The following is a 13,881-nucleotide window of genomic DNA, read 5'->3' as shown; positions in this document are numbered from 1 at the left end:
AATAAAGCTAGCAAAGACATCCACGAAATACAGATGTAACTCTGTGAGATGAATTAACAGAACACTCAGCAGTTTCTCAGAAAGCTTCTTTCCAGATTTCATCTGAGGATATTTCCTTTTTCTCCATAGCCCTCTATGGGCTTCCAAATATCACTTTGCCAATTCCACAAGAACTGTCTTAGCGAAAGCTTCTTGAGGGGAAAGCTGTAACTCTGTGAGGTGATTTCACAGAACACAAAGAAGTTTCTCAAGAAGCTTCTTTCTCTTTGTTATCGGAGGATATTTCCTTTGCCACTATAGTCTTCATAGGGATCCGAAATATCTGTTCTCAGATTCCACAGAAATAAGGCTAGCGAAGAGATCCACGAAATATAGATGTAATTCTGTGAGATGAATTAACAGAACACTAAGCAGTTTCTCAGAAAGCTTCTTTCCAGATTTCATCTTAGGATATTTCCTTTTTCAGCATAGCCCTCTACGGGCTTCCAAATATCACTTTGCCAATTCCACAAGAACTGTCTTAGCGAAAGGCATCTTGAGGGGAAAGCTGTAACTCTGTGAGATGATTTCACAGAACACAAAGAAATTTCTCAAGAAGCTTCTTTCTCTTTGTTATCGGAGGTTATTTCCTTTGGCCCTATAGTCTTAGGAGGGAACCGAAATATGTGTTCTCATATTCCAGAGAAATAAGGCTAACAAAGAGATCCACGAAATACAGATGTAACTCTCTGAGAAGAACTAACAGAACACTCAGCAGATTCTCAGAAAGCTTCTTTCCAGATTTCATCTGAGGATATTTCCTTTTTCACCATAGCCCTCAAGGGGCTTCCAAATATCACTTTGCCAATTCCACAAGAACTGTCTTAGCGAAAGGCTTCTTGAGGGGAAAGCTGTAACTCTGTGAGATGATTTCACAGAACACAAAGAAGTTTCTCAAAAAGCTTCTTTCTCTTTGTTATCGGAGGATATTTGCTTTGGCCCTATAGTCTTCAAAGGGATCCGAAATATCTGTTCTCAGAGTCCACAGAAATAAGGCTAGCAAAGAGATCCACGAAATACAGATGTAACTCTGTGTGATGAATTAACAGAACACTCAGCAGTTTCTCAGAAAGCTTCTTTCCAGATTTCATCTGAGGATATTTCCTTTTTCACCATAGCCCTCTATGGGCTTCCAAATATCACTTTGCCAATTCCACAAGAACTGTCTTAGCGAAAGGCTTCTTGAGGGGAAAGCTGTAACTCTGTTAGATGATTTCACAGAACACAAAGAAGTTTCTCAGAAAGCTTCTTTCTCTTTGTTATCGGAGGATATTTCCTTTGGCCCTGTAGTCTTCAAAGGGATCCGAAATGTCTGTTCTCAGATTCCACCGAAATAAGTCTAGGAAAGAGATCCACGAAATACAGATGTAACTCTGTGAGATGAATTAACAGAACACTAAGCAGTTTCTCAGAAAGCTTCTTTCCAGATTTCATCTGAGAATATTTCCTTTTTCACCATAGCCCTCTATGGGCTGCCAAATATCACTTTGCCAATTCCACAAGAACTGTCTTAGCGAAAGGCTTCTTGAGGGGAAAGCTGTAACTCTGTGAAATGATTTCACAGAACACTAAGAAGTTTCTCAGAAAGCTTTTTTCTCTTTGTTACCGGAGGATATTTCCTTTGGCCCTATAGTCTTCAATGGGATCCGAAATATCTGTTTTCAGATTCCACAGAAATAAGGCTAGCAAAGAGATCCACGAAATACAGATGTAACTCTGTGAGATGAATTAACAGAACACTAAGCAATTTCTCAGAAAGCTTCTTTACAGATTTCATCCGAGGATATTTCCTTTTTCACCATAGCCCTATAGGGGCTTCCAAATATCACTTTGCCAATTCCACAAGTACTGTCTTAGGGAAAGGCTTCTTGAGGGGAAAGCTGTAACTTTGTGAGATGATTTCACAGAACACAAAGAAGTTTCTCAGAAAGCTTCTTTCTCTTTGTTATCGGAGGATATTTCCTTTGGCCCTATAGTCTTCAATGGGATCCGAAATATCTGTTCTCAGATTCCACAGAAATAAGGCTAGCAAAGAGATCCACGAAATACAGATGTAACTCTGTGAGTGGAAGTCACACATCACAGAGCAGTTTCTCAGAAAGCTTCTTTCCAGATTTCATCTGAGGATATTTCCTTTTTCACCATACCCTCTACGGGCTTCCAAATATCACTTTGCCAATTCCACAAGAACTGTCTTAGCGAAAGGCTTCTTGAGGTGAAAGCTGTAACTCTGTGAGATGATTTCACAGAACACAAAGAAGTTTCTCAGAAAGCTTCTTTCTCTTTTTTATCGGAGGATATTTCCTTTGGCCCTATAGTCTTCAATGGGTTCCGAAATATCTGTACTCAGATTCCACAGAAATAAGGCTAGCAAAGAGATTCACGAAATACAGATGTATCTCTGTGAGATGAATTAACAGGCAACTCAGCAGTTTCTCAGAAGGCTTCTTTCCAGATTTCATCTGAGGATATTTCCTTTTTCACCATAGCCCTCTATGGGCTTCCAGATATCACTTTGCCAATTCCACAAGAACTGTCCTAGCGAAAGGCTTCTTGAGGGGAAAGCTGTAACTCTGTGAGATGATTTCACAGAACACAAAGAAGTTTCTCAGAAAGCGTCTTTCTCTTTGTTATCGGAGGATATTTCCTTTGGCCCTATAGTCTTCAATGGGATCCCAAATATCTGTTCTCAGATTCCACAGAAATAAGGCTAGCAAAGAGATCCACGAAATACAGATGTAACTCTGTGAGTGGAAGTCACACATCACAGAGCAGTTTCTCAGAAAGCTTCTTTCCAGATTTCATCTGAGGATATTTCCTTTTTCACCATAGCCCTCTAAGGGCTTCCAAATATCACTTTGCCAATTCCACAAGAACTGTCTTAGCGAAAGGCTTCTTGAGGGGAAAGCTGTAACAATGTGAGATGATTTCACAGAACACAAAGAAGTTTCTCAGAAAGCTTCTTTCTCTTTGTTATCGGATGATATTTCCTTTGGCCCTATAGTCTTCAATGGGATCCGAAATATCTGCTCTCAGATTCCACAGAGATAAGGCTAGCAAAGAGATCCACGAAATACAGATGTAACTCTGTGAGATGAATTAACAGAACACTCAGCAGTTTCTCAGAAAGCTTCTTTCCAGATTTCATCTGAGGATATTTCCTTTTTCACCATAGCCCTCTATGGGCTTCCAAATATCACTTTGCCAATTCCACAAGAACTGTCTTAGCGAAAGGCTTCTTGAGGGGAAAGCTGTAACTCTGTGAGATGATTTCACAGAACACAAAGAAGTTTCTCAGAAAGCTTCTTTCTCTTTGTTATCGGAGGATATTTCCTTTGGCCCTATAGTCTTCAATGGGATCCGAAATATCTGTTCTCAGATTCCACAGAAATAAGGCAAGCAAAGAGATCCACGAAATAGAGATGTAACTCTGTGAGATGAATTAACAGAACACTAAGCAGTTTCTCATAAAGCTTCTTTCCAGATTTCATCTGAGGATATTTCCTTTTTCACCATAGCCCTCTATGGGCTTCCAAATATCACTTTGCCAATTCCACAAGAACTGTCTTAGCGAAAGGCTTCTTGAGGGGAAAGCTGTAACTTTGTGAGATGATTTCACAGAACACAAAGAAGTTTCTCAGAAAGCTTCTTTCTCTTTGTTATCGGAGGATATTTCCTTTGGCGCTATAGTCTTCAAAGGGATCCGAAATATCTGTTCTCAGATTCCACAGAAATAAGTCTAGCAAAGAGATCCACGAAATAGAGATGTAACTCTGTGAGATGAATTAACAGAACACTAAGCAGTTTCTCAGAAAGCTTCTTTCCAGATTTCATCTGAGGATATTTCCTTTTTCACCATAGCCCTCTATGGGCTTCCAAATATCACTTTGCCAATTCCACAAGAACTGTTTTAGCGAAAGGCTTCTTGAGGGGAAAGCTGTAACTCTGTGAGATGATTTCACAGAATACAAAGAAGTTTCTCAGAAAGCTTGTTTCTCTTTGTTATCGGAGGATATTTCCTTTGGCCCTATAGTCTTCCATGGGATCAGAAATATCTGTTCTCAGATTCCACAGAAATAAGGCTAGCGAAGAAATCCACGAAATACGGATGTAACTCTGTGAGATGAATTAACAGAACACTAAGCAGTTTCTCAGAAAGCTTCTTTCCAGATTTCATCTGAGGATATATCCTTTTTCACCATAGCCCTCTATGGGCTTCCAAATATCACTTTGCCAATTCCACAAGAACTGTCTTAGCGAAAGGCTTCTTGAGGGGAAAGCTGTAACTCTGTGAGATGATTTCACAGAACACAAAGAAGTTTCTCAGAAAGCTTCTTTCTCTTTGTTATCGGAGGATATTTCCTTTGGCCCTATACTCTTCAAAGGGATAGGAAATATCTGTTCTCAGATTCCACAGAAATAAGGCTAGCAAAGAGATCCACGAAATACAGATGTAACTCTGTGAGATGAATTAACAGAACACTCAGCAGTTTCTCAGAAAGCTTCTTTCCAGATTTGATCTGAGGATATTTCCTTTGTCACCCTAGCCCTCTATGGGCTTCCAAATATCACTTTGCCAATTCCACAAGAACTGTCTTAGCGAAAGGCTTCTTGAGGAGAAAGCTGTAACTCTGTGAGATGATTTCACAGAACACAGAGAAGTTTCTCAGAAAGCTTCTTTCTCTTTGTTATCGGAGGATATTTCCTTTGGCCCTATAGTCTTCAAAGGGATCCGAAATATCTGTTCTCAGATTCCACAGAAATAAGGCTAGCAAAGAGATCCACGAAATACAGATGAAACTCTGTGAGATGAATTAACAGAACACTAAGCAGTTTCTCTGAAAGCTTCTTTCCAGATTTCATCTGAGGATATTTGTTTATCACCTAGCCCTCTATGGGCTTCCAAATATCACTTTGCCAATTCCACAAGAACTGTCTTAGCGAAAGGCTTCTTGAGGGGAAAGCTGTAACTCTGTGAGATAATTTCACAAAACACAAAGAAGTTTCTCAGAAAGCTTCTTTCTCTTTGTTATCAGAGGATATTTCCTTTGGCCCTATAGTCTTTAATGGGATCCGAAATATCTGTTCTCAGATTACACAGAAATAAGGCTAGCAAAGAGATCCACGAAATACAGATGTAACTCTGTGAGATGAATTAACAGAACACTCAGCAGTTTCTCAGAAAGCTTCTTTCCAGATTTCATCTGAGGATATTTCCTTTTTCACCATAGCCCTCTATGGGCTTCCAAATATCACTTTGCCAATGCCACAAGAACTGTCTTACCGAAAGGCTTCTTGAGGGGAAAGCTGTAACTCTGTGAGATGATTTCACAGAACACAAAGAAGTTTCTCAGAAAGCTTCTTTCTCTTTGTTATCGGAGGATATTTCCTTTGGCCCTATAGTCTTCAATGGGATCCGAAATATCTGTTCTCAGATTCCACAGAAATAAGGCTAGCAAAGAGATCCACGACATACAGATGTAACTCTGTGAGATGAATTAACAGAACACGAAGCAGTTTCTCAGAAAGCTTCTTTCCAGATTTCATCTGAGCATATTTCCTTTTTCACCATAGCCCTCTAAGGGCTTCCAAATATCACTTTGCCAATTCCACAAGAACTGTCTTAGCGAAAGGCTTCTTGAGGAGAAAGCTGTAACTCTGTGAGATGATTTCAGAGAACACAAAGAAGTTTCTCAGAAAGCTTCTTTCTCTTTGTTATCGGAGGATATTTCCTTTGGCCCTATAGTCTTCAATGGGTTCCGAAATATCTGTACTCAGATTCCAAAGAAATAAGGCTAGCAAAGAGATCCACGAAATACAGATGTAAGTCTGTGAGATGAATTAACAGAACACTAAGCAGTTTCTCAGAAGGCTTCTTTATAGATTTCATCTGAGGATATTTCCTTTTTCACCATAGCCCTCTATGGGCTTCCAAATATCACTTTGCCAATTCCACAAGAACTGTCTTAGCGAAAGGCTTCTTGAGGGGAAAGATGTAACTCTGTGAGATGATTTCACAGAACACAAAGAAGTTTCTCAGAAAGCGTCTTTCTGTTTGTTATCGGAGGATATTTCCTTTGGCCCTATAGTCTTCAATGGGATCCGAAATATCTGTTCTCAGATTCCACAGAAATAAGGCTAGCAAAGAGATCCACGAAATACAGATGAAACTCTGTGAGTGGAAGTCACACATCACAGAGCAGTTTCTCAGAAAGCTTCTTTCCAGATTTCATCTGAGGATATTTCCTTTTTCACCATAGCCCTCTAAGGGCTTCCAAATATCACTTTGCCAATTCCACAAGAACTGTCTTGGCGAAAGGCTTCTTGAGGGGAAAGCTGTAACCCTGTGAGATGATTTCACAGAACACAAAGAAGTTTCTCAGAAAGCTTCTTTCTCTTTGTTATCGGAGGATATTTCCTTTGGCCCTATAGTCTTCAATGGGATCCGAAATATCTGTTCTCAGATTCCACAGAAATAAGGCTAGCAAAGAGATCCACGAAATACAGATGTAACTCTGTGAGAAGAATTAACAGAACACTCAGCAGTTTCCCAGAAAGCTTCTTTCCAGATTTCATCTGAGGATATTTCCTTTTTCACCATAGCCCTCTATGGGCTTCCAAATATCACTTTGCCAATTCCACAAGAACTGTCTTAGCGAAAGGCTTCTTGAGGGGAAAGCTGTAACTCTGTGAGATGATTTCACAGAACACAAAGAAGTTTCTCAGAAAGCTTCTTTCTCTTTGTTACCGGAGGATATTTCCTTTGGCCCTATAGTCTTCATTGGGATCCGAAATATCTGTTCTCAGATTCCACCGAAATAAGTCTAGGAAAGAGATCCACGAAATACAGATGTAACTCTGTGAGATGAATTAACAGAACACTAAGCAGTTTCTCAGAAAGCTTCTTTCCATATTTCATCTGAGGATATTTCCTTTTTCACCATAGCCCTCTAAGGGCTTCCAAATATCACTTTGCCAATTCCACAAGAACTGTCTTAGCGAAAGGCATCTTGAGGGGAAAGCTGTAACTCTGTGAGATGATTTCACAGAACACAAAGAAGTTTCTCAAGAAGCTTCTTTCTCTTTGTTATCGGAGGTTATTTCCTTTGCCCCTATAGTCTTCATTGGGAACCGAAATATCTGTTCTCATATTCCAGAGAAATAAGGCTAACAAAGAGATCCACGAAATACAGATGTAACTCTCTGAGAAGAACTAACAGAACACTCAGCAGTTTCTCAGAAAGCTTCTTTCCAGATTTCATCTGAGGATATTTCCTTTTTCACCATAGCCCTCTAGGGGCTTCCAAATATCACTTTGCCAATTCCACAAGAACTGTCTTAGCGAAAGGCTTCTTGAGGGGAAAGCTGTAACTCTGTGAGATGATTTCACAGAACACAAGGAAGTTTCTCAGAAAGCTTCTTTCTCTTTGTTATCGGAGGATATTTCCTTTGGCCCTATAGTCTTCAAAGGGATCCGTAATATCTGTTCTCAGATTCCACCGAAATAAGTCTAGGAAAGAGATCCACGAAATAGAGATGTAACGCTGTTAGATGAATTAACAGAACACTAAGCAGTTTCTCAGAAAGCTTCTTTCCTGATTTCATCTGAGGATATTTCCTTTTTCACCATAGACCTCTATGGGCTTCCAAATATCACTTTGCCAATTCCACAAGAACTGTCTTAGCGAAAGGCTTCTTGAGGGGAAAGCTGTAACTCTGTGAGATGATTTCACAGAACACAAAGAAGTTTCTCAGAAAGCTTCTTTCTCTTTGTTATCGGAGGATATTTCCTTTGGCCCTATAGTCTACAATGGGATCCGAAATATCTGTTCTCAGATTCCACAGAAATAAGTCCAGGAAAGAGATCCACGAAAGAGAGATGTAACTCTGTGAGATGAATTAACAGAACACTAAGCAGTTTCTCAGAAAGCTTCTTTCCAGATTTCATCTGAGGATATTTCCTTTTTCACCATAGCCCACTAAGGGCTTCCAAATATCACTTTGCTAATTCCACAAGAACTGTATTAGCGAAAGGCTTCTTGAGGGGAAAGCTGTAACTCTGTGAGATGATTTCACAGAACACAAAGAAGTTTCTCAGAAAGCTTCTTTCTCTTTTTTATCGGAGGATATTTCCTTTGGCCCTATAGTCTTCAATGGGTTCCGAAATATCTGTACTCAGATTCCACAGAAATAAGGCTAGCAAAGAGATCCACGAAATACAGATGTAACTCTGTGAGATGAATTAACAGAACACTAAGCAGTTTCTCAGAAAGCTTCTTTCCAGATTTCATCTGAGGATATTTCCTTTTTCACCATAGCCCTCTAAGGGATTCCAAATATCACTTTGCCAATTCCACAAGAACTGTCTTAGCGAAAGACGTCTTGAGGGGAAAGCTGTAACTCTGTGAGATGATTTCACAGAACACAAAGAAGTTTCTCAGAAAGCTTCTTTCTCTTTGTTATCGGTGGATATTTCCTTTGGCCCTATAGTCTTCAATGGGATCCGAAATATCTGTTCTCAGATTCCACAGAAATAAGGCTAGCAAAGAGATCCACGAAATACAGATGTAACTCTGTGAGATGAATTAACAGAACACTAAGCAGTTTCTCAGAATGCTTCTTACCAGATTTCATCTGATGATATTTCCTTTTTCACCGTAGCCCTCTATGGGCTTCCAAATATCACTTTGCCAATTCCACAAGAACTCTCTTAGCGAAAGGCTTCTTGAGGGGAAAGCTGTAACCCTGTGAGATGATTTCACAGAACACAAAGAAGTTTCTCAGAAAGCTTCTTTCTCTTTGTTATCGGAGGATATTTCCTTTGGCCCTATAGTCTTCAATGGGATCCGAAATATCTGTTCTCAGATTCCACAGAAATAAGGCTAACAAAGAGATCCACGAAATACAGATGTAACTCTGTGAGAAGAACTAACAGAACACTCAGAAGTTTCTCAGAAAGCTTCTTTCCAGATTTCATCTGAGGATATTTCCTTTTTCACCATAGCCCTCTAGAGCTTCCAAATATCATTATGCCAATTCCAAAAGAACTGTCTTAGCGAAAGGCTTCTTGAGGTGAAAGCTGTAACTCTGTGAGATGATTTCACAGAACACAAAGAAGTTTCTCAGAAAGCTTCTTTCTCTTTTTTATCGGAGGATATTTGCTTTGGCCCTATAGTCTTCAAAGGGATCCGAAATATCTGTTCTCAGATTCCACAGAAATAAGGCTAGCAAAGAGGTCCACGAAATACAGATGTAACTCTGTGAGTGGAAGTCACACATCACAGAGCAGTTTCTCAGAAAGCTTCTTTCCAGATTTCATCTGAGGATATTTCCTTTATCACCTAGCCCTCTATGGGCTTCCAAATATCACTTTGCCAATTCCACAAGAACTGTCTTAGCGAAAGGCTTCTTGAGGGGAAAGCTGTAACTCTGTGAGATAATTTCACAGAACACAAAGAAGTTTCTCAGAAAGCTTCTTTCTCTTTGTTATCAGAGGATATTTCCTTTGGCCCTATAGTCTTCAATGGGATCCGAAATATCTGTTCTCAGATTACACAGAAATAAGGCTAGCAAAGAGATCCACGAAATAAAGATGTACCTCTGTGAGATGAATTAACAGAACACTCAGCAGTTTCTCAGAAAGCTTCTTTCCAGATTTCATCTGAGGATATTTCCTTTTTCACCATAGCCCTCTAAGGGCTTCCAAATATCACTTTGCCAATTCCACAAGAACTGTCTTAGCGAAAGGCTTCTTGAGGGGAAAGCTGTAACTCTGTGAGATGATTTCACAGAACACAAAGAAGTTTCTCAGAAAGCTTCTTTCTCTTTGTTATCGGAGGATATTTCCTTTGGCCCTATAGTCTTCAAAAGGATCCGAAATATCTGTTCTCAGATTCCACAGAAATAAGTCTAGCAAAGAGATCCACGAAATACAGATGTAACTCTGTGAGATGAATTAACAGAACACTAAGCAGTTTCTCAGAAAGCTTCTTTCCAGATTTCATCTGAGGATATTTCCTTTTTCACCATAGCCCTCTGTGGGCTTCCAAATATCACTTTGCCAATTCCTCAAGAACTGTCTTAGCGAAATGCTTCTTGAAGGGAAAGCTGTAACTCTGTGAGATGATTTCACAGAACACGAAGAAGTTTCTCAGAAAGCTTCTTTCTCTTTGTTATCGGAGGATATTTCCTTTGGCCCTATAGTCTTCAAGGGGATCCGAAATATCTGTTCTCAGATTCCACAGAAATAAGGCTAGCAAAGAGATCCACGAAATACAGATGTAACTCTGTGAGATGAATTAACAGAACACTAAGCAGTTTCTCAGAAAGCTTCTTTCCAGATTTCATCTGAGGATATTTCCTTTTTCACCATAGCCCTCTGTGGGCTTCCAAATATCACTTTGCCAATTCCTCAAGAACTGTCTTAGCGAAATGCTTCTTGAAGGGAAAGCTGTAACTCTGTGAGATGATTTCACAGAACACGAAGAAGTTTCTCAGAAAGCTTCTTTCTCTTTGTTATCGGAGGATATTTCCTTTGGCCCTATAGTCTTCAAGGGGATCCGAAATATCTGTTCTCAGATTCCACAGAAATAAGGCTAGCAAAGAGATCCACGAAATACAGATGTAACTCTGTGAGATGAATTAACAGAACACTAAGCAGTTTCTCAGAAAGCTTCTTTCCAGATTTCATCTGAGGATATTTCCTTTTTCACCATAGCCCTCTATGCGCTTCCAAATATCACTTTGCCAATTCCACAAGAACTGTCTTAGCGAAAGGCTTCTTGAGGGGAAAGCTGTAACTTTGTGAGATGATTTCACAGAACACAAAGAAGTTTCTCAGAAAGCTTCTTTCTCTTTGTTATCGGAGGATATTTCCTTTGGCCCTATAGTCTTCAAAGGGATCCGAAATATCTGTTCTCAGATTCCACAGAAATAAGGCTAGCAAAGAGATCCACGAAATACAGATGAAACTCTGTGAGATGAATTAACAGAACACTAAGCAGTTTCTCTGAAAGCTTCTTTCCAGATTTCATCTGAGGATATTTCCTTTTTCACCATAGCCCTCTATGGGCTTCCAAATATCACTTTGCCAATTCCACAAGAACTGTCTTAGCGAAAGGCTTCTTGAGGGGAAAGCTGTAACTCTGTGAGATAATTTCACAGAACACAAAGAAGTTTCTCAGAAAGCTTCTTTCTCTTTGTTATCAGAGGATATTTCCTTTGGCCCTATAGTCTTTAATGGGATCCGAAATATCTGTTCTCAGATTACACAGAAATAAGGCTAGCAAAGAGATCCACGAAATAAAGATGTAACTCTGTGAGATGAATTAACAGAACACTCAGCAGTTTCGCAGAAAGCTTCTTTCCAGATTTCATCTGAGGATATTTCCTTTTTCACCATAGCCCTCTATGGGCTTCCAAATATCACTTTGCCAATTCCACAAGAACTGTCTTAGCGAAAGGCTTCTTGAGGGGAAAGCTGTAACTCTGTGAGACGATTTCACAGAACACAAAGAAGTTTCTCAGAAAGCTTCTTTCTCTTTGTTATCGGAGGATATTTCCTTTGGCCCTATAGTCTTCAAAAGGATCCGAAATATCTGTTCTCAGATTCCACAGAAATAAGTCTAGCAAAGAGATCCACGAAATACAGATGTAACTCTGTGAGATGAATTAACAGAACACTAAGCAGTTTCTCAGAAAGCTTCTTTCCAGATTTCATCTGAGGATATTTCCTTTTTCACCATAGCCCTCTGTGGGCTTCCAAATATCACTTTGCCAATTCCTCAAGAACTGTCTTAGCGAAAGGCTTCTTGAAGGGAAAGCTGTAACTCTGTGAGATGATTTCACAGAACAGGAAGAAGTTTCTCAGAAAGCTTCTTTCTCTTTGTTATCGGAGGATATTTCCTTTGGCCCTATAGTCTTCAATGGGATCCGAAATATCTGTTCTCAGATTCCACAGAAATAAGGCTAGCAAAGAGATCCACGAAATACAGATGTAACTCTGTGAAATGAATTAACAGAACACTAAGCAGTTTCTCAGAAAGCTTCTTTCCAGATTTCATCTGAGGATATTTCCTTTTTCACCATAGCCCTCTATGGGCTTCCAAATATCACTTTGCCAATTCCACAAGAACTGTCTTAGCGAAAGGCTTCTTGAGGGGAAAGCTGTAACTTTGTGAGATGATTTCACAGAACACAAAGAAGTTTCTCAGAAAGCTTCTTTCTCTTTGTTATCGGAGGATATTTCCTTTGGCGCTATAGTCTTCAAAGGGATCCGAAATATCTGTTCTCAGATTCCACAGAAATAAGTCTAGCAAAGAGATCCACGAAATACAGATGTAACTCTGTGAGATGAATTAACAGAAGACTAAGCAGTTTCTCAGAAAGCTTCTTTCCAGATTTCATCTGAGGATATTTCCTTTTTCACCATAGCCCTCTATGGGCTTCCAAATATCACTTTGCCAATTCCACAAGAACTGTTTTAGCGAAAGGCTTCTTGAGGGGAAAGCTGTAACTTTGTGAGATGATTTCACAGAACACAAAGAAGTTTCTCAGAAAGCTTCTTTCTCTTTGTTATCGGAGGATATTTCCTTTGGCGCTATAGTCTTCAAAGGGATCCGAAATATCTGTTCTCAGATTCCACAGAAATAAGTCTAGCAAAGAGATCCACGAAATACAGATGTAACTCTGTGAGATGAATTAACAGAAGACTAAGCAGTTTCTCAGAAAGCTTCTTTCCAGATTTCATCTGAGGATATTTCCTTTTTCACCATAGCCCTCTATGGGCTACCAAATATCACTTTGCCAATTCCACAAGAACTGTTTTAGCGAAAGGCTTCTTGAGGGGAAAGCTGTAACTCTGTGAGATGATTTCACAGAATACAAAGAAGTTTCTCAGAAAGCTTGTTTCTCTTTGTTATCGGAGGATATTTCCTTTGGCCCTGTAGTCTTCCATGGGATCAGAAATATCTGTTCTCAGATTCCACAGAAATAATGCTAGCAAAGAAATCCACGAAATACGGATGTAACTCTGTGAGATGAATTAACAGAACACTAAGCAGTTTCTCAGAAAGCTTCTTTCCAGATTTCATCTGAGGATATATCCTTTTTCACCATAGCCCTCTATGGGCTTCCAAATATCACTTTGCCAATTCCACAAGAACTGTCTTAGCGAAAGGCTTCTTGAGGGGAAAGCTGTAACTCTGTGAGATGATTTCACAGAACACAAAGAAGTTTCTCAGAAAGCTTCTTTCTCTTTGTTATCGGAGGATATTTCCTTTGGCCCTATAGTCTTCAAAGGGATCGGAAATATCTGTTCTCAGATTCCACAGAAATAAGGCTAGCAAAGAGATCCACGAAATACAGATGTAACTCTGTGAGATGAATTAACAGAAAACTCAGCAGTTTCTCAGAAAGCTTCTTTCCAGATTTGATCTGAGGATATTTCCTTTGTCACCCTAGCCCTCTATGGGCTTCCAAATATCACTTTGCCAATTCCACAAGAACTGTCTTAGCGAAAGGTTTCTTGAGGAGAAAGCTGTAACTCTGTGAGATGATTTCACAGAACACAAAGAAGTTTCTCAGAAAGCTGCTTTCTCTTTGTTATCGGAGGATATTTCCTTTGCCCCTATTGTCTTCAATGGGATCCGAAATACCTGTCCTCAGATTCCACCGAAATAAGGCTAGCAATGAGATCCACAAAATAGAGATGTAATTTTGTGAGATGAATTAACAGAACACTAAGCAGTTTCTCAGAAAGCTTCTTTCCAGATTTCATCTGAGGATATTTCCTTTTTCACGATAGCCCTCTAGGTGCTTCCAAATATCACTTTGCCAATTCCA

This window comes from Macaca fascicularis, chromosome 19 (genome assembly GCF_037993035.2).
Source record: "Macaca fascicularis isolate 582-1 chromosome 19, T2T-MFA8v1.1".
Lineage (NCBI taxonomy): Eukaryota > Metazoa > Chordata > Mammalia > Primates > Cercopithecidae > Macaca > Macaca fascicularis.
The sequence above is the reverse complement of the archived record's forward strand: the minus strand, read 5'-3'. Positions refer to the sequence as shown.